We start from the raw sequence: 23,051 nt of genomic DNA, 5'->3' as shown, positions 1-23,051 counted from the left end.
GGGGTCATATACAGTTCTAACCTGGGGTCATGCATGTGTGTTAGAACACATATGTGATCCTAAGGGGAATATCATATGTTCACTAGGATTTTATAAGGGGTCATATGTGGTCCTAAGGGGTCACGCATGTGTTAATGCATGTGTGACACCTTAGGACACTATGTGATGGACTAAGGGGTCATATGCGGTTCTAAGGGGTCATGCATATGTGTTAGAACACATGCGTGACCCCTTAGGACCACATAATGTGATCCTAAGGGGAATGTCATATGTTCACTAGGATGTTATAAGGGGTCGTATGTGGTCCTAAGGGGTCATGCATGTGTTAATGCATGTGTGACCCCTTAGGACCACATATGACCCGTTAGGAAACTATGTGATGGACTAAGGGGTATGTCGTTCACACTAGGATTTTATAAGGTGTCATATGCAGTTCTAAGGGGTCACGCATGTGTTAGAACACATGTGTGACCCCTAGGACTACATATGACCCCTTAGGACACTATGTGATCCTAAAGGGAATGTCGTATGTACACTAGGATGTTATAAGGGGTCATATGTGGTCCTAAGGGGTCACACATGTGTGTGACCCCTAAGGACCACATATGACCTCTTAGGACACTATGTAATGGACTAAGGGGTATGTCAAACACACTAAGTTTTTATAAGGGTCACATGAGGTCTTAAGGGTCATGCATGTGTTAACACATGCGTGTAACCCATTAGGACCACACGTGACCCCTTAGGGTCCACTATGCGATCCTCTATGGTCCTAAGGGAACGTATAGTGTCATCAGGGGCATACGTGGTCTTAAGGGGTCATGTTGTGCGTGTAATAGGATGTGAAAATGGGTCACATTGTAGAGGATTTATTTTGTCTAATTTGTTTAATGTTGTTGCCTAAATTTTCTAATGTTTTTTTAAATTAAAATTTATTAATTTTTCTAACATTTAATTTATTATATTTAGGTTTGTGACATTTTTCTAATTTTCTTTTTTTGCTAATGTTTTTCTAAGTTCTAATTTACTACCTTAGTTTTCTATGTTTTTCATAACAATTTTTTAAAATGTTGAAAAAAAAATACATATATACAGTTATGTAATTTTAAAAACAAATTGACACATTTCAATCAAAACATTAAATTATCAAACATTTTTCTAAAATAATGAAAAACAATAAATTATCAAACATTTTTCTAAAATGCTGAAAAACAATAACTATACAATTATTTAATTCAAAAAATAAATTAACAAACAAATTATTTTTGTGCACCTGAAATAATGTAGGTCAAAAACTGAAATGTGAGACATGCTAGTTGTTGCAGATAGAGCACGGTGCCATGATGCTGACGACTAGTTCAATCTAACCCCCACTGGATAGAAAAAGACAACTTTGACAATGACAGTTTAACTGTTGCAATCAGTATTTATAAAAGTTTCCAAAATCCTAGTTCAAATAGGGTTCGAGTGAAGGGGGGGTTCAAGCGAACCCACGTCCGATGGCGAGTTCGCTCGAACCCTAAGGGGGTGTTCACTCGAACCACCCTATTTCGTTCGAACCCCCCAAAAATAATTATGCCACTTTCGCCAATTTCCTTTGTTGGCGAAAGTGGGAACCATTAATGTGGGAGTACCAATAGGCAGCATGAGGCCAATGCTGCCAAAGCTTGGTTGGACATCATATCTAGTGAGTATTTTGCAAGAATTGGAAGACACATCCTTGGTTCATGTAGATTTAGGGGATTTCCTAGAAAGAAATAAGAACCCTCAGACCGGTTCATTAATGGAGAAAATAGTTAAGAGTGGTCTTGTGGAAGCTGATGCATTCCCACTTGTTGTACCATGCCAAGATTTAGTGATGGCCTACATAAATAGATATGACTCTAAGAACAGATGTATCAGAACCAGCAATGGTGAGGTGCTGGTCAGTATTAACAGAGAAATAGTGATGGCGGCAATAGGTATTCCACACAAGGATGAGTATGAGGACTGGACTATTGGGAAATCATTCACCTATTTCTTAGAAAAGAAGAGCAAATACAGGAGTGTAATTGCTCAGAATTGGCTGTTGAAGATTCAGAAAGAAGGATCATGATTACCTAGGCCCCTGATGAGAGAGAACATCATCATAGAGGTGTAGGACATTGTTATACTTTTGAATAGAGTAAAGGGGAACTCACATTCCTTCTACTGGGAGGATTGGATGTACTTTTTCATCCAAGTGGTTCTATCTAGTGACAGATATCTGGATTGGTCTCAAATAATTGCAGAAAGACTTCATGAAGGATTGAGCAATTTTGTGGGGATGTCGGGGTTTCACATGTCTTCCTATCTTTTCTATATTTTATCTTGCACAAGGGATTTCCCTGGAGTACCTAATGAACCCTGGATTGATGGAATGAGGGTTTACAATTATTGCCCCCTAATACAACAAAAGAGACATGTCGAGCACATTGACAGGTGGAATGGAGTCTTCACGGGAAGGCTTGCCTTTGAGCTTCAGGGTGATGCAAACAGGAGGATGTCAGTTGAAGCTATGGAATTTGTAAGTATATATGGAAGTTTCTTTATCCAATTTCCTCGGTTTACTTATATACGGGTATGTGGCTTTGAGGGCCAACCATTCAAACTACCCAGGTACACTTTTCACAACTACATGCTTACAGAAGTGAGCAGGCAGTTGGCCCACATTGATAAAAGATTAGGAGAAAAGGCTGAGTCTAGGGTTGTATTCCCAGTTAAACTCAGATATTATAGTTGTAAGTCTGTATCAGATGCCTTGAACCTGGAATTGGAGTTCAAAAGGATGAACTTGTAGCCATATGTGGCAAGGTAAAAATTTGAAAGCAAGGGTTATGCAATGGAAAACCTTAATGTAGATAGTCATTTTTGTCATGAACCTCAGATAAAGCATTATTGGGAGAACTGCAAGGATGAGTATGAAGTGAGAAAGAGACTGTGGTCCAGATTCACTTTGCAGCTGATAACTACCATGAGGTTCCCAATTAATATATCTGGCATATCAGAAGATACAGAGGGGGGTGTTTTGGATCCTGAGTTTGATACCGAGGTGGAAGGAAAACCGATTCCAGAAATTGACTAGAACAAAAAGGAAGATGATGGTATCCAAACGAGAACCTTCAATTTTGTGAGAACAAAGAGATGGTTGAGGAACTAGAAGTTCAAGGAGGGACCTCACATGTCCTCACGTGAATCAAGAATTGATTCACACATTGTAGTTCAATCTCCTATTTCTGCCACTAATGAGATTGCTGATGTTGCAGGTGTTTCAAAGCCCATTGTAGAGAAAGTTCAACCTAGAAGGTCAAAGAGGTCGCCATTCGGTCTTACAGTTGCTCGAGTAACTCAGTCCAAGAGCAAAAAGAAGAGTAGAGAGCCCATCCTGAAACAAGTTGTTGTAGACCTGGATCCCAGTGAAGAGCTTCAACAAACAATGGATTCAGAAGATCAACATGAGCTTGAGATATAGGAAATGGACACAAATAAGGAAGAGGAAACCCAAAAAGATCCCATGAACACCTTGGTAATTGTCACTTCACCAGATGCACAGACAACTCCACCACCTAAGGAACCTATAAACGCACCAAGATGGTTGAAGGCCATTGTTGGGAATAAATGGAGCGTGGTGCCAGTTACAATCCCAATGAAGGACATGGTTAGCAGGTGTTTGGGGAAGGCGTCAAAGACAAAAAAGCTGAAAACACAAGCAATGATTGATGTACATGAAACAACAAGTCACTGGACAACTGAAGTATCCAAACCCATTCAAGGAAGAGATGAAGACAATGCTATGCAGGAGGATTTTACTATGGAAAAGATATATTTGGGGGTAGCTTCAAGAGTTGTATATGTTAAGCATCTGGAATCCTCCACGAAGAGGATAATTTCAAGGACGTGGAAAGATGAAAAGGACAAAAGAGAACTGAAGAAAGTTTTCACCCAGATGGCTGAGTACATCAATGCTGTCCACAACCTAGACTCCCAACCATTGTCATTCGACCCTAAATCTCTAGCAAACTAGAAAATGCTAGATCAGGTTCAAAAGAATAAGGTAGTGACAAAGATGTTCAATAAATGGTTGGACCTGATAATACAACAAGGGTCAGATTATATTATTAATCTGGTTAAAGTTTATAAAGATGTTGAAACCATGAATATAGAGCTTGAGCTAGAAACGGTATCCTGGGAAAAAGAAAGGATTAAGTGGGTAGTAGTCCTTGCATAGATGAACGATGTTCAGAAATAAGGAGTGATGAAATTCCTGGCTGAAAAATCGGTGGAGAACTTGGATGACAATGTGTTATACGTGTCAAAGAAGAATGTGGAATGGTGCAAGTCGGTCATCAAGAAGGGTCATGAAGAATCCACCAAGCTGCTTAAAGGATTGACTGAATTAATTGATACAATGCAGAATGACCTCAAGTGTATCGATATTTAGCTCATGAAGGAGGGTGCCAAGGAAATTGAAGAGGCTATAGACTTGACTAAGATTTTTCAAGAGAGGATCCAGTTCATTCAGACAACAAAATCCTTGACTATAGATGATTTTTTAAAGGTGGCAAGAATAGAATCAATGATCATTGTCTGTTCAGACCATTTAGAGGTTCACAAAGAGAAAGCTGCATAGGTAAACATTGACAAAGAAGTGTGGAAGCAGAGGATCTTGCACATTGGTCTTACTTATTTCCAAGTCATTCTAAAATTCTTGGCAATGCACCTAGAATGGTGTGGTTCCGCGGCAAAGCAGGACAGACCCGTAACCTCCTCTGCCATGGTGGAAGCCCAACCGATCTAAGGATGAAGTGTCAGCCACCTAGTGGTTGTTAATTTTGTTTTCTTTCACTTGGATGAAATTAAATGCTATTTGGTCACGTAAAAACTATGAGCCTAGTGGTTATTTAAGTTGAAAAGCTTGTCTTTGTATAGGTTCCGAAAACTGTGATTTTTCAGGAGTGGTAGACAATATTTTGATTTCTCAAATGAATTGTTTGAAAAATGCAATGACTAATTATCAATGAAATATCATGCTATGCAATCTTTGAATCTGTGTGTTTTGAGATTTGTAATCTTTCTTGAGAAATTTGTTATGGGCATAATATAATTTCGTGATTAGTTATCTCTGCATTTTTCCCCATTTCATGGTTATTATTGGTTGTTGGATGACTCACATTTTATTGATTCGCTTGATCCCCCTTGCCCTGTGAGGCATGAGAGAGTATCGATCAAGCCATTAGTATTTGCTGAGCATCTATTTTGTTTTGAATTTATACAACAAGTATGTTATAAATCAGAGTCTATGAACTCTTCTTTGAATATTCTTTCAGAAAATTTCTTATGTTTACAGTTTTGAAGGCGTTTATTTGTGTTGATGGATAAATGTTGAATCCTTTCAATGCTTTCTAGTTAAAAGTATTAGCATATCATTTATATAATAAATTCATTGCAAATCATATGAGGAGCTGCCCTCTAATGCAAAGGTTGAATTTTTATTAATTCTTCCAATTGTTGGTATATTTGTTTCCTTTAAAAGGGTAAAATGGAGTCATGTTTGTCTTAAAGAAGATAATTGTTAACATTTCAAGAAAGGGACAAATCTGTTTACCAATAGATTTTTTGTGACTCTGCTGGGGACTCAAATTATAAGACTGGTCACCTAGTTGCAAGACTGGAGTCAAGGAGATATACTAGGTCCCAAAGAAGGGAAGGGGTATTTGATTCTGTCTTTTAGGAGCTACAAAACGTAAATTTTCAACCCACTTTTTCACCTCAAAGAAGGGAAAGAAGTAGGCCTCCTTCCCCATCGTCATCATCACTTGTGTCCTCAGTTTGTTAAGCTCTGACCTTGCATGATGTTGCTTTACCAAATATAATAAACCCGACTCCACTAAATATCGTACTTCCAATGGCATCAAACAATCCTTGGGGGCCTGTTGTAGACCCATTGAACTTTGGTTTAAATCTCAACCCCTTACCTAAAGGTGCTAGGGATCACTTGCCAAAATTTAGTGGAGATGGAAAAATCATTGTTGATGAACACTTGAATGCATTCAGTGTGGCTTGTGGCATAATAGCGGTTCAATATGAGGATGTTGTTGTGAGGTTGTTTGTCTAGACACTAACTGGGGTTGCAGCAAATTGTTTTTATCACTTACCAAATAGTGTGATAACAACCTGGCAAGATCTAAAAACAAGATTTGAGGCAAGATTCAAAGTGGCTGAGGATGGGCATTCTCTCTTGGCTCAATTGGCCTAGTTGAAGAAAGTAATTCCTATATCTATGAGGAACTTTTTAGAAAAATTTGATAAGATCTTACACAAAATTCTAGCTAATCAAAAGCCCTCAGATGATAGTCTTGAGTGTTTCTTTATCAATACTATGCCTTCAAAAATAGGTTTCCTGATCCACAGGCAAAGAGTTGTAGATTTAAATGCTGCTAAAATGCTTGCAGTTGAATTAGAAGATGATCTAATCATGGTAGGTAAATTGAAAAGAGAAGTATAGACACCCATTGCTCAACCATCAACTTCTTCTGACCCTATAATTCAATGACTAATGAATGATGTGATTACTCTTAAGAGAAAGTTGCCTAAAGCTAGTTCCTCATATCCATCTCCTTATCAGAATGTACCTAGAAGGAATACAAACTAGTCTTTGGGCTATGGGAACAAGACTATGCAATTACCCCCTACTCATCAAAGATTAGCAATTGAAGCACCTCCTGCTAAAGGGAATATGTGTGTATTCCACCTCACTGATGAACATGATGGAAGTTCCTGTCCTGAGATGGTGCGTTATGCACAATTGGTAAATTTTAAAGATACCTTGAATGAGTGGGGAGAAGAAGAATCTTCAAGGCAACCTGGCGACTCTAAAATCCATTTTCTTGAGTACGAGTCAGATTCGGAAAGAGGAGGTGATATTTTGGTTACTTTAGAAGATACTTCATGTGTTGTGCTCACAAGAAACCAACAAAATGTGAAACCTTAGGGGGCTTCTTCATCATCTATGGTGGCTTTCAAAGGTAAAGGGATTGACCCAAAATTTCATAATAATGATCAAAAATTGCAAGAACCCTTATTTTTAAGGCCTGTTGAAAAAGAAAGTTCATTTGATATTATAGAGTTTTGTAAATCTTCTCAAATTCAATTCACACTTGTTCAGTACCTTAAGCTAAATCCTAAAGAACTAGACAGGCTTGTACAGTTTGTAAAAGGGAATAATGTACAATGGACTAATGGAACACAACAGTCAGTAAATGCCATATTGCCCTTACGTAGTAATGAATTGGTTCATTCTTTGGTTTGTGAAAAGATACCTGAAATAACTGCTCTTCAAATGGATGATTTTACACCCCTCCTTGAGTCAAAACCAGAGCCCTTTTATATATCATTATTCATAAATGGTCATAGGTTGAGTAATTGTATTATTGATTCAGGTGCATCTGACAATATAATGCCCTCTACTATAGACAAAGCATTAGGGTTATCCTGAACAAAAACCTTTGGCAGATACTATTCTATGGATTCAAAACAAATTCCTCTGCTAGGCCAAATTAAGGATACTCAAGTAGTTCTTGCTTCCCACTCGAATAAAAGGATCAAGTTGACAATTCTGATAGCTCACATCCTAGCTAGTTATGGCATGCTCCTAAGTCATACTTTCTGTAGGGACTTAGGTGGTGAAATCAAAATGGATTGGTCCCAAGCCACAATTCCTATTGGAAAACAACGAGTCATCCTGCAGCCTGAACCAAAGTCCAAATTCACTATTTTCCCATCTAATGACCCTAGAGCCCAGATTTTGTATCATGATTGTCAATTGGGAAACTACATGATTTTGTCACACAATGACATAAAGGAAGATGCATCTCAACTTGACGGAAAAGAAAGCTTGTGGCAAATGGAGTTTGATGGTAGTTGTGCAGCGTCAGGTTCTAGTGTAGGGGTAGTGTTAATACCACCTTCTGGAAACCCTATTCATTTTTCTTTTAAGCTAGAATTCAAAAATACCAACAATACAGTTGAGTATGAGGCTTTGTTGTTAGTTTTAGCCGAAGCTAAGAGATTGGGAGTGAAACTCTTGCGGGTTAAAGGAGATGCTGAGCTAATTGTAAAATAGGTCAAGGGGTTGTTTAGTGTTAAAAATGAAAGCTTGAAACACTATGGAAATAGAGTTTGGGATGAAATCGAGGATTTTAATGCATTTTCCATTGAAGCAATACCCAAGGAACTAATTTAAAAGTAGATTCATTAGCAGTCTCAGCTTCATTGCTTGTCCCACATCTGGAATTTGTTGATGATATTTACAAGGTAGAGTTGATATATCGGCCCAGTGTCCTAGACAACTCTGATTCTTGACAGATATTTGATAGTGATAAATAAATAAATAATTTTATGCAAAGTGTAGACATGTTTTCTGCCATGTATTTTGAAGGTTCAGATGCAGTGCAAAGAATTTTCACCAGAACGAGCCAAGGAGTTGCCTAATGGAATCATGCAGTTGAAAGGAAACAAGATCCCTAAAGGGTTGGTTTCTTTGGACCATCTATTTGATCGTAATGATGCCTACAAGAATAATAAAGGCGACAAGCCCCTAGAGGTTCAGGATATTAGAGGTTACGAAAAGGTAAACATTGGTGCTAAGAATGAACCTAAATATATTAATCTGGGAAAGTGTTGTATGCCGGCAAAAAAGGAGACGTTCATTAGCCTCTTGGTGGAGTTCAAGGATGTGTTTCCCTGGTGTTATGACGATCTTAAAAATTTTAGAGAGGGAAAATTCCAACATCAGATTCCCCTAAAGCCTGGAGTAAGCCCTTTTCGGCAAAAGCTTAGAAGCTTCAATCCAAAAGTAGCACATGTTATATTCTAGGAAGTAGATAAGATGTTAAAAGATAGGATTATATATCCCATCCATCATTCTACATGGATAGAAAATATTGTACCTGTCAAAAAGAAAAATGAGGAAATAAGGATCTATGTAGACTTTAGAAATCTTAACCAAGCCAACTTAAAATACAATTATCCCTTGCCGGCCATTAACCACATTCTACAAAAAGTATCAGGGTCTAAGATGATGTCCATGCTTGATGGATTTTCAGGATATAATCAGATCAACATTCAGGAATATGATCAACATAAGACTGCCTTTATTACTCCTTGGGTACATTTTCATATAACTGAATGCCCTTCGGTTTGTTCAATGCAGGAGTGACATTTTAGTGAGCTATGGACTTGTTCTTTGGCCACTTAAAGGATAAGATCATTGTTGTATGTCTAGATGACTTGACAGTATTCTCAAAAATAAGAAAACATCACCTGCGGGACCTGAGACAAGCATTGTAGAGGTGTCGTGAGCATGGGGTATCCCTAAACCCAAATAAATTGGTGTTTGGAGTCACAAAGGGGAAGTTGCTCGGTCATATGGTTTCTAAGGAAGGGGTGAAAATAGATCCTGAAAGGGTAAGAGCAATTCAACAACTAACTCTACCATCAAGTAGGAATGTCATTAGATCCTTCTCGAACAGGTAAATTTTCTAAGGAGGTTCATCCCAGACTTTGTCGAGACTACCAGATATATTGTGAATTTGATGAGTGAGAAACAACCTTTCAAATGGAGTGATGAAGGGTAGAAAGCATTCGCCTCGATAAAGAATGCTATCGGTCAGGCACCTATTCTGGTTAATCCTGATATTAGTAAAGATTTTGTTATCTACTGCTATGCCTCGTAGCACACTATGTCAAGGATTTTATTACAAAAGAATGAGGATAATGATGAGGTCCCTATATCATTCATGAGCATACCCCTGAAAAATGATGAATTGAAGTATTCAATAATGGAAAAGCAAGCATATGCAATCGTGAAGGCAGTAAAACAGTTTAGGTATTATATTCTCCATTCCCACGTTGTTGTTTATGTGCCTCATTTAGCAGTCAAGAGCATATTGACACAACAAGACATAGGAATGAATGAAAGAGCTTCTTGGGTGTCAAAAATTTAAGAGTTCAATTTAGACATTAGGCCCACAAAGTTGGTAAGGGGGCAGGGCTTGTGCAAGCTAATTGTTGAGAGAAAGGAGGAAGTGACAGAGGAATTGCCTTTAGGCTTGTTTGTTGCTCTTCAAGATTCTTGGTTTGCAAATGTAGCATATTACTTGACATATGGAGATTGCCTAGAACGTCTTTCTGGAAAAGAGAAGAGGAAACTGAGGCTAAAGGTTGCTAAGTACGTCATTTTTAATGATGTATTATATAAGAGAGGATTGGATGGAACCGTCTTGCATTGCATTGATAAATCGCTCCAAGAGTCCCTTTTGAAAACATTCCATGACAAAGCCTGTGGTGGTCATTTCTCTTCAAGGGTAACTACCTACAAGATCTCGAGGAACTATTATTATTGCCCAGGAATGTTTAGGGATGCATGTGCATGGGTGGCCAGGTGTGAAAAATGTAAGTTGTTTATAGGTAAGTCGCAGCTCCCAGCCTTACCACTCCGACCCGTGGTTGTAGATGAACCTTTCAAGCAATGGGGGCAGGATTTCATTGGTCCCTTGACACCTACCTCTAGTGCAAGACACACTCATATATTGACAGCCACAGACTATTTAACTAAATGGGTTGAGGCCATTCCGATATGAAAGACATCCTCAGAGATTGTTTGTAATTTTTTGAAAGAGAACATCCTAGTTCGATTTGGGGTTCCATTAAAAATTGTAGCTGACAACGCTACTAATTTCTCCTCTGCTAAAATTTATTTATTTTTCTATGATCATGGAATCTCTCTTTCTCACTCATCTAATTATTATCCTCAAGGAAATGGTCAGGCTAAATCAAGTAATAAAAAACTCATTAATATCATGAAAAAATAGAGAGTGAGAATTTTATGGACTGGCATTAGAAACTGTATGAAGCCCTTTGGGCCAACCGTACATCGCCAAAGAGGACAATTAGGATGTCTCTGTTTGATCTGGTCTATGGTGTTCGTACCTAGGTAGAACTTCCTTTGGAGCTAGCAGCTACTAAACTACAAATGGTTATTGAAGATGCTTATTTTCAGAGTTCTCTAGAAAAGCGGATCATGCACTTGACGAGAATTGATGAAGAAAGAGATAAATTGGTGGACCGGATAATAGAACACTAGATGAGGGTGAAAAGGATATTTGACAAGCAATAAAGGCCATGAAACTTCATGTTAGGCGATCAAGTACTGCTCTGGGACAGAAGAAGAGAGCCCAAGGGAGTGCATGCCAAGTTTGAGTCACTCTGGAAGGGACCATTCTTGATTCATGAGGTAAAAGGACCAAATTATTTCAAACTTGCATATCTCGATGGTACTGTTCTTCCTTTGACCTATAATGGTCAAGATTTGAAATTATATCAACTGTAAACGAGAGTCCCTTGCGGTTTTTGTATATAGTGTTTAGTTAATTTGTAGTTGCATGTCTTTTCTATTCTATTTTTGTTTGAGTCCTTAAATAAAGTCTTCTTGCGAAACTAGAGAATCTGGAGTTCATTTCAAGTTCCTTCATAGTTCTAGTCCCTAGTCAGAGCTGATGTTAGTCTCCCTACAATTTTTCTCTTTTAAATATTCAAATTCGCAGGTTGCCTTTTGTGCCTTTACTTTTGTCAACTCATTTGTTCCCCTCGTACTTGAACCGTTGAACTCTTTCTAAAAATGTTCAAATGGTTCAAGGTTCAAAGCGCATTTAAAAAAAAGAGTCATTTGTGGTCTTTGTCGTCATGTGAATAAGTGCACTTTTGTTTGTGGTCTTTGAAGTTTTGAACCCGTTGAACCACATTTTCAAGTGGTTCGAAAGGTTCAAAGTTCAAAATGCCTTTTGTGAGTAGCGGCAATGTATCAGTATATGACGAGCATGAGTCCTTATGTTTTTAGGTTATATACGGTCTTGAACCTTGAACCAAATCTCAAGTGGTTCAAAAGGTTCAAGGTTCATGTTTAATAGTCCTTTTCTTTTGTCGCTCGTTCCTGGTGTTGTTATGTGTGTCGCCCACTCACTGTTATATTTCTTAAGTGAACTTGAACCGATGAACCTTTTTCTCAAATAGTTCAAGGTTCATTGGTTCATTTCAAAACTAACTCTAAAGCTTTTTAGTGGAAATAAAAGCGGTGCGACAAGAAGGAATATTCCCTTATTTGGCAATTTAAAATTCTAACTATGGAAAGTAATCATGAGAACATCAAATTACTTGTGCGGAAGTGATGGATAATTAAGAAGCTATTAGTTTTTGTCATTTCACCATTACTTCACACGCTTGGGTAAATCATGATGAAATGTGTGTGACTCTATAGATATTTACCCGTCTGGTCGAAGGAAATGTGTATGAATTTATTTCCATATTTGAGAAGGTCGCAACTACCATACTTGAGTAAATTGGAGGTGTCGAAGGTAAACCCAACTTTGTTCTTCAGAAGAATTTCCAGTTTTCATGGTGGTAATGGGTAAGTTCAGTTGATTCCTCCTAAGTTGTGTTTCTTTGAGCTCTGAGGATTTATCAGTATAGAAAAGGAAAATCTCTAAATTGTTGGGGTATTATACTGTCTTGTTTTTAGAATTTCTTGGTTAAGGGAGTAGATAGGTAGCATGAGGCCAATGCTGCCAAAGCTTGGCCAAACCACATGTCTAGTGAGTATTTTGCCAAAATTGGAAGACACATTCTTGGTTCATGTAGATTTAGGGGATTTCCAAGAAATAACTAAGAACCCTTAGACCGGTTCATTAATCGAGAAAATAGTTAAGAGTGGTCTTGTGGAAGTTGCCTTCCCGCTTGTTACACCGTGCCCAGATTTAGTGCTGGCTTACATGAATAGATATGACTCTGAGAACAGATGTATCAGAACCAGCGATGGCGAGGTTTTGGTCAGTATTAATAAAGAAACAATGATGGTGGCAATGGGTATTTTGCACAATGATGAGTATGAGGACTAGACTATTAGGAATTCATACGCCTATTTCTCAGAAAAGAAGAGCAAGTATAGGATTGTAATTATTAGGAATTGGCTCTTGAAGATTCATAAAGGAGGATCAGGGTTACCCAAGCCCTTGACTAGAGAGCACTTCATCACAGAGGTGCGGGACATTATTATACTTTTCAATAGAGTAAAGGGGAACTCACATGCCTTCTACTGGGAGGATTGGATCTACTTTTTCATCCAAGTGGTTATATATGGTGACAGATATTTGGATTGGTCTCAGATAATTGTAGAGAGACTTTACGAAGGATTGAGCAATTTTGTGGGGATGTCAGGGTTTTACATGTCTTCCTATATTTTCTACATTTTAGCTTGCACAAGGGATTGGCCTAGAATACCTAATGAACCCTGGATTGATGGAATGAGGGTTTACAATTATTACCCCCTATTACAGCAATAGAGACATGTCGAGTAGATTGACAAGTGGAATGGAGTCTTCGCGAGAACACTTGCCTTTGAGCTTCAGGGTAATTCAAACAAGAGGATGTTGGTTGAAGATATGGAATTTGTGAGTATATATGGAAGTTTTTTTATCCAATTTCCTCGGTTTAATTACATATGGGTAGGTGGCTTTAAGGGCCAACCATTCAAACTACACAGGTATGCTTTTGACAGCTACGTGCTTATAGAAGTGAGCAGATAGTTGGCCCACATTGATAAAAGATTAGGAGCAAAGGGCGAGTCTGGGGTTGTATTCCCAGTTCAGATCGTATATTATAGTTATAAGTATGTATCAGATGCCTTCAACCTGGAAATGGAGTTCAAAAGGATGAACCTGCAGCCATATGTGGCAAGGCAAAAAGTTGACAGCAAGGGTTATGCAATGGAGAACCTTAATGTAGATAGTCATTTTTGTCATGAACCTCAGATAGAGGATTATTGGGAGAACTGCAAGGATGAGTATGAAGTGAGAAAGAGACTATGGTCCAGATTCACTTTGTAGCAGATAACTACCATGAGGCTCCCAATTAATATATCCGACGTATCAGAAGAAATAGAGGGGGATGTTTTGGATCCTGAGTTTGATACCGAGCTTGAAAGAAAACCGATTCCAGAAATTAACTGGAACAAAAAGGAAGATGATAGTATCCAAACAAGAACCTTCAATGTTGTGAGGAGAACAGAGAGATGGTTGAGGAAGCAGAAGTTCAAGGAGGGACCTCACATGTCCTCACATGAATTACAAATTGATTCACACATTGTGGTTCAATCTCCTATTTCTACCACTAATGAGATTGCTGATGTTGCAGGTGTTTCAAAGCGCGTTGTAGAGAAAATTCAACCTAGAAGGTCAAAGAGGTCATCATCCGGTCTTACAGTTGCTCGAGTAACTTGGTCCAGGAGCAAAAAGAAGAGTAGAGAGCCCATCCTAAAACAAGTTGTTGTAGACTTGGACCCCAGTGAAGAGCTTGAACAATCAATGGATTCACAAGATCAAGATGAGCCTGAGATGCATGAAATGGACACATATAAGGAAGAGGAAACCCGACAAGATCCCATGAACATCTTGGTAATTGTCACTTCACCAGACGCACAGACAAATCCCCCGCCTAAGGAACCTGCAAACACACTAAGATGGTTGGAAGCCGCTGTTGGGAAAAATAGAGTGTGGTGCCAATTACAATCCCAATGGAGGACTTGGTTAGCAGGTGTTTGGGGAAGGCGTCAAAGCCAAAAAAGCTCAAAATACAAGCAATGCTTGATGTAGATGAAACAACAGGTCACTAGATAGCTGAACTAGCCAAACCCTTTCTAGGAAGAGATGCAGACAAGGCTACGGAGGAGGATTTTACTATGGAAAAGATAGATTTGGGGGTTGCTTCAAGAGCTATAGATGTTAAGTATCTGGAATCCTCAACGAAGAGGATAATTTCAAGGATGTTGAAAGATGAAAAGGACAAAAGAGAACTGAGGCAAGTTGTCACCCAGATGGCTGAGTACATCAATGCTGTCCACAAACCAGACCCCCAACCATTGTCATAGATACCAGTTTCATTCAACCCTAAATCTCTAGAAAACCAGAAAATGCTTAATCAGGTTCAAAGGAACAGGCTAGTGACAAAGATGTTCAATAAATGGTTGGACCTGATAATACAACAAGGGTCAAATTATATTATTAATTTGGTTAAAGTTTATAAAGATGTTGAAACCGTGAGTAAAGAGCTTGAGCTGGAAATGGTAGCTTGGGAAAAAGAAAGGATTAAATGGGTAGCAGTCCTTGCACAAATGAACGATGTTCAGAAATATGGAGTGATGAAATTCCTGGCTGAAAAACTGGTGGAGAACTTGGACGACAATGTGTTATACATGTCAAAGAATAATTTGGAATGGCACAATTTGATCATCAAGCAGGGTGATGAAGAATCCACTAATCTGCTCAAAGGATTGACTAACTTGATCGATACAATGCAGAAAGACCTCAAGTGTATCGATATTCAACTCATGAAGGAGGGCACCAAGGCAACTGAAGAGGCTGCAGACATGACTAAGATTTTTCAAGAGAGGATCTAGTTCATTTAGACAACAAAATCCTTGACGACAGATGATTTTTCAAAGGTGGAAAGAATAGAATCAATCCTCATTGTCAGTTCAGACCATTTAGAGGTTCACAAAGAAAAAGTTGCACCGGTAAACATGGACAACGAAGTGTGGAAGCAAAGGATCCTGCACATTGGTCTGCCTTAATTCCAAGTCATCCTAAACTTCTCGGCAACGCACCTAGAATGGCATGGTTCTGTGGCAAAGCAGTACAAACCCGTAACCTCATTTGCCATGGTGGAAGCCCAACTGATCTAAGGATGAAGTGTTAGTCGTCTAGTGGTTGTTAATTTAGTTTTCTTTTATGTTGTTTCAAACGGTTTCTTTCACTCGGATGAAAGCAAATGTTATTTGATCATGTAAAAACTATGAACCTGGTGGCTATTTAAGCTGAAAAGCTTGTCTTGGAATAGGTTCTGAAAATTGTGATTTTTAGGAGCAGTAGACAATATTTTGATTTCTCAAATGAATTGTTTGAAAAATACAATGACTGATTATGAATGAAATATTGTGCTATGCAATCTTTGAATCTGTGTGTTCTGAGATTCGTAATCTTTCTTAAGAAAGTTGTTATGGGCATGATATAATTTCATGATCAGTTATCTCTGTATTTTTCCCTAGTTCATGGTTATTATTAGTTGTTGGATGACTCGCATGTTATTGATTTTCTTGATCCCCCTTGCCCTGTGAGGCATGAGAGAGTATCAATCAAGCCATTAGTATTTGCTAAGCCTCTATTTCATTTTGAATTTATACAGCAAGTATGTTATAAATTAGAGTATGTGAACTCTCCTTTGAATATTCTTTCAGAAAATTTCCTATGTTTACAGTTTTGAAGGCGTTTATTTGTGTTGATGGATAAATTTTGAAGCCTTTCAATGCTTTCTGGATAAAAGTATTAGCAGATCATTTGTATAATAAATTCATTGCAAATCATACGAGGAGCTGCCCTCTAATGCAGAGGTTGAATTTTTATTAATTCTTCCAACTGTTGGTATATTTGTTTCCTTTAAAAGGGTAAAACGGAGTCATATTTTGCTTAAAGAAGATAATTATTAATATTTCAAGAAAGGGACAAATCTGTTTACCAACATTACCAAAACGAGAAGATTAGTGTGAGATTAAGCTACCATGAGCATGTTGTGAAGATGAGATTGATCTAGCATGGAAAATAAACTAACATGATATACTAAAACATGATGAAATCTATCCTATAATGCAACTAGAATGATCTAAAATTGCTTGAAGATGGCAATGGAGTTCCTGGATAACTTGCATAAGACAATTTAGCTATAGCTTAGATGTAAATAACTAAGATGGGATCCTTGATATGAGAAAATGAGCTTGATTTATAGAATAATTGGTAAATAGATGGCCAAGATTGAATTGGCTTAAGAAAGGCCAAGATTGAAATTTATCAATCCATGTGAGATTTTCAACCCAATTCTAGGTTGACACATGTCAACATGAGGAGGCTTGAGAGGAGATTAAGGAAACATTAAATGCTTGGGAAGACTTAACATTTGGTTAACCCTATGTGGGCAAGTTTGTTGGATAAAGCTTTTATCCAAGGATGCAAGCTATTATCCACTGGTTCAACTCTTGTGCAAAGTTGAAAGATGGTCAAAGGGACAAGCCATGATGGGTTGATGTGTTGAAGGGATGATGTCTTGTAAGAGCCTTAAAATCTCTTTGAAGACTTTGGAGGTTTAGCTTGTGTGAAGGGAGAAACCTTCAAGGATTTTGCAATAGCCTTTAATGGTTTGGAAGACTTCAGAAGTTAATTTGTAAGAGCCTTACAAATTTGGGGAACTCAACAAGTTAACTTGTTGAAATGATAAAGTCTTAAATGTATTTAGAAGACTTTCTTCCAAATTTGGAGAAGTGACTTCCCCAAATTTAGGGTTGTGACATGATTAGAAGAATTAAGCTCATTAAGTGGGATTTGAGGACTTCCAGATGAATGATTAGGAGGTCAATGGAAAATGTAGGAGAATGCAAGTGGGAGAAAAACATGATTTTCATTAAAATAAAATATTTTATTTCAACTAAAATGGATGCAACTTACATTTGTAGGAAAATGCAAGTGGGGGGAATTTGATTTATTTATATGTATAAGGGGTTTTAATTAAATGTAAAATTCAATTAAAATGTTGGAGAGGGGATTTAATTAAATAAAAAGAATTTATTCAATTAATCGAAGAAAGGGAATATTACTTAAATGTAAATCTAATTAATGGTTAGACTAGAAGAGAAGGGATATTAATCAAACCTTAGTTTAATTAATAGGTGGATAGATGATAATTAAACAAATAAAATTTATTTAATTAAGTGTGCAGGTTTAGGTATCTACATTTTTCCCCTCTTTGAAGTGATGTGTGACCACATGTCGATTCAAAGAAAAATCACTTGATATGTTGCTCATTTTGTTTGATTTTGATGTTGTTGCCAAAAAAATTGTTATGGTGCCCTAGATATGAATACTGATACTGATATCAAGTCGATATCATAATGATGCCCCCTCGAGAGATGAATTGAGAAAAATTTTATGATCAAGCTAATTGGTTGATTTTGGATGATTTTTTGTTTCTTTGGATTTTTTAAATTTTTCTAATTTTTGTGGATTTTTAAAAATTTTCCATTTTTGGGATTTTTCAAATTTTTTGAAATTGATCTTTCGATAAAAGCTATTTAAATTTGGTGAAAATAGAGTGTGAGCATAGCGCGTACATGCCCCACACATCCATCTAGGAAACACACCTTTCCTACATCACCACATGCCATATAAGCCTTCAAGGGTCCATTTCCAGCTCATCTGTGCACTTGGCATTTAGAGATTGGAGCTTCGAGAGGAGAAGAGAAGAAGAGAAAAATAGTGCCCCCCCATCACAACCACAAATTTGAGTGAGTTCGTCGAATCGACCGACTAGTAGAGTATGACCCATCGATAAGTGGATTTTAGGACCTCTTTGTGTGATTTTTGAGCATTGTTAGTTAGATTTTTCAAGTTTTTAAGCCCTTTTTCATGTTATTTTTATGTGCCCTAGTTTTTTGCTTTCTTTTAGCACAAATGATCAGTCACGAAGTGCATATAATTTATTGTTTGGCGCATTTAAACATTATTGTGATGCATATGAATGTTGATTTAGCGCATATGATTGGTCATTTAGCGCATTTAATGCCTGTTGTAGTGCATATAATTACTTTGATGGCGCATATGATGTCTTGTAGGTCATTTGATTGATTTTATTGCACATACAATGATTGTTGTAGTGCATATGATGTAATGCATACAAAGACTATTTTAGTGCATACAGAACTGTTTGGTTTTTTAGTATTTTTTGAAATTTTTGACATGCACAAAATTGATAATAATGATTGTGATGATGTTCGATATTAGGTCCAATGATTGATAGGTCTTGATGTAGCTCAATTTTTCACAAAATGTGGATTGTTGATAGTAAGAGGACTTGGTGACATGTCAAATTGATGTTTTGATTGATAGAGTGTAGCATCAAAACTCTAGTGTGACTAGTGTCACAAATAGGATACTTGATTTTTATATGAGACAATTGATTACGACATGGATCATTGGATTTGATATGGGTCATGTGACTAGATATGGGTTCATTTGACTTTGATATGATTCATTGATGTTGGTATGGGTCATGTGAGTCGATATGAATTTATTTGACTTCGAGTAATTGATGTCAAAATGGGTCATGTGAGTCGATATGAGTCAACTAGTTTGATAGGAGATAACTTTTTTTCGATATGGGGTAACTTTGATTTGATATGGGTCAACTTTGATTTCGATATGGGATAACGTTGATTTCTATATAGGATGACTTTAATTTTGATATGGGATAACTTTGATTTGATATGGTGATGCCATCACTAATATTGGATAACTAATTTAATAGGATAGGCTAAGATTAACCTACCTGGATTTGATAGCGTGACTTGCGTCACTAATAAGAGAGGTCTGTTTGATTACTGATAGGATAGGCTAAGATGAACCCACCTAATTGATAAGAGTTTATGATTGAAACTCCGAAATGATAGCATTACTGACATCACTAATAGGGGCTCAATGAGATTGATTAGGATCTCACACTGAGTAGATAGAAGATTGTTTGATTGAATCATGTTGATTGATTCAATTGATAGATAGAACTGATATGGTGTCGATATTTTGATGTAGGCTACATTAGGCATGATGATGCTTCAGGAGCAATACCCGAAGACATTGGCTATGCATGGAGATTTGACTGATGGGGACAGAGCTATTATTGTTTCATGTGGTTTTTCGCACATCATGTTCATGCCTTCCTACTAGAAGAACAAGGTCTTGTTGACTGCATAGATGGCATAGAGAGAATAACACCTTCCATCTACCAACTGGAGAGATCATAGTGACACTCGAGGACATGTAAAGGATACTATGGATCCTGATCACTAGAGAGTTGGTATAGTATGACGTGGAGGATCAGGGTGGGACTGATACATTGTAGGAGGTGTTTGTTGATCCGCATCTCAGTGGTTATTCGGTTGTGTGGCAGGACATGGTGGATCAATATGTCCCACTTTTGTCTATACTAGCAGGTTTGATTGGTGGATTCCTTTTTCCGGATAGGAGATCACATGGGTTCTTAGTTGGATGGGGGAAAATACTCCAACATATGGTGAGATAGTGGATGCGATATGCATGGGGGATCTGTGTGTTGGCCCACTTATACCACAAGCTACACTGAGTTGTATATGATGAGGGTACCAACTTAGCAGTGGGGGTCACATTATTGCAGATTTGGGCCTAGGAGCACATAGCAATGTCTCGCCCAATAGTAGAGAGATCACAACCAACTAAGTCTTTTGGGTATATCAGAGAGAGCTTACCGATAAAGAATCAAGGAACTGGGAATTAGGACCTTAATCAATAAATGAGAAAATATTTGATTGTATATGATGATTGGTGGTGATTGAGACTTCTGATTTGGAATATGAGTTTGTGTCATTGTAACACATATCATTGTAATATGAGTATATGATGTTATTACCAAAATAAACCCTTATCTTAAACTTTAGTAGCCTTTCTATGAATGAATTAATTAAGCTCTTGTCAGGAAAAAAAAAGAAGGATATGTGGTGCCCTAGCATATCTATCTAAATTTAAGTTAATTGTTATGGTTTCATGAACTTTAAATACTCCATTATTTGATTTATGGTAATGTTTATATCAAATTTAATGTTTATTGGTAAGAACTGTGGAAATATAAATTTATTCTCTTCATTAAAATTTAATCAATGATTTTTTAAAGTCAAAAGCACTTTTTTTAAAGAATCAACAAGATAAAGTCTATTATGAATTCTTATAATTGAATATAAAAGTTTGGTACATAAAGATATTAGGTTAAATTTATAAAATATATATTTAAAAATAAAATAAATAATTGATAATAATTAAATAAAAATTCAATATAAATATATTATACAAATTTGTATGAATTGATCTTCGCATGAAAGAGTGATTATCAATATTTTTATTTTTATGAATGTTAGATCTTTTGAAATTTGATATCTCTGTGTATATTACACCAAAAATTGCACCTTGGTGTGCAATGGGTATGCCAAAGAGGTTTGGAAAGTCAATTAGGGAAAATTGGGCTTACTTTTTTGCATAAATTTGTGTAGAACATAGGATCAATTGGTATTCGATTTAGAACATGACATTGTTTGTGCAACAAAGGTCTCAATGGGGAAGTGATAGTTACAAATCCACTTTGCATCTTCTAACAAGGATCCAATCATAACTAAAATAAAACCTCTAAATTAGGAAGATAATCAAGTTCCATTACCAAGAGGCTCATTTTATTTTTGGAATAGGGTGAGAGGGAGAGAAAGTTATAGATAGGTATAAATAGAGGGAGGAAAGGCAAGAGAGAGGGCAAAAGAGATAAAAAAGAGAAGATAGAGATAGAGATGCAAATGGAGAAAGAGGAGATGAAATGGAATAAATGAGATAGACATGGAGAGATAAAAAGAGAGAGGAGAGGGGTTTACATAGATGTGGAAGAGAACAATAAATAGAAAGAGAGAAAGAGGGAGAGATAGAAAGATCAAGATAGCGATAAACAATTATATATAGAGAGAGGAAGAGATGTAGTGGTAGAGACATATAGAGAGATAGACAAATAAAGATAGAGGGATGGATGAAAGAGAAAATACAGAGAGATAGATATCGAGAGGAAAATAGATATGACTATATAGGTCTAAAAAGAGGGGGGGGGGGGGAGGGAGAGAGAGAGAGAGAGAGAGAGAGAGAGAGAGAGAGAGAGAGAGAGAGAGAGAGAGAGAGAGAGAGAGAGAGAGAGAGAGAGAGAAATGTATGTATGGATAGAGGGAGGCATATCTAGAGATAGAGGAAGGGAGAGGAAGGTAGAGTGAGAGAGGAAGTGGGAAAATATAGATAGAATGATAGAGAGACATAGAAGGAGAGATTATGATAGAAAAATATGGGGTGTAGTGCCCCTACCTGACCCATCCTTTATTAGAAGAGGTGATAAAGATTTTTAGATTTGTGCATGTTCGGATAGTCTCTTTGACATTAGTGGGTTCATTATGATTTATGTGGATGAATTCATGTTCTGGACTAACATGTTGACTAGACTTATGTGTAGTGATCTAGATGTACTCATTATTCATGAATTATATTGCTTATGAGGTTATGATGACATCTTGATTATGCTAACCCTATTCCATGATTATGATTATTATGATTATCTTCTAGTGTATTCGTGATTAGAGATGATGTCATACCACACATTGCGAGCATAATATGACATTGAGATTCTCTATTACTTGCCTATTCACTTATGATATGTTGTATTGTGTTTAGTGGTGGATGCAAGATTGCAAGTACCAGACATCGACTCCACTTGGTCTCACAGGGCTAAGCATGTAGACTTTAATCCCAATGGCAAGTTATTGGAGATGACATGTGTTTCCCTCTTACACTCCAGGCTTAATTTGTTCACCTTGTTAGTTGTGTTGTGGTGCAAGTTGGTGGCTAGAGTCTTGTGTCACTGTTTGACCCTTTATCGGGTTTCTTGAGGTGATGCGACTGTGTGGCTATTATTTAGTTAACAATCAGATTAATATGATATTTTTAATGATTATATTAATTTATAGCATGGCTATTTATTTATTTAGTTTATTTAGTGTTTAATTGATTATTTGATATTTAATTATTTTTGAAATTTTATAACTATTTAATTGGGATTAATTCATTGATTTATTTGATCTATTGCTTAATTGATTATCTAATTATTTATTTATTGCTTAATGATTATTTATTTATTGATTTAATTGATTTATTATTTATTTATTGTTTAAGGGATATTTATTTATTATTTATTCATTTATTAATTATTTATTACTTTTGCTTAATTGTTTATTTGATTATATATTTTATTATAAGTTTCTATTGTTTGAACTTTTACTT

The sequence above is a fragment of the Cryptomeria japonica genome, chromosome 7 (assembly GCF_030272615.1).
Source record: "Cryptomeria japonica chromosome 7, Sugi_1.0, whole genome shotgun sequence".
In the NCBI taxonomy this organism is placed as follows: Eukaryota; Viridiplantae; Streptophyta; class Pinopsida; order Cupressales; family Cupressaceae; genus Cryptomeria; species Cryptomeria japonica.
The sequence above is the reverse complement of the archived record's forward strand: the minus strand, read 5'-3'. Positions refer to the sequence as shown.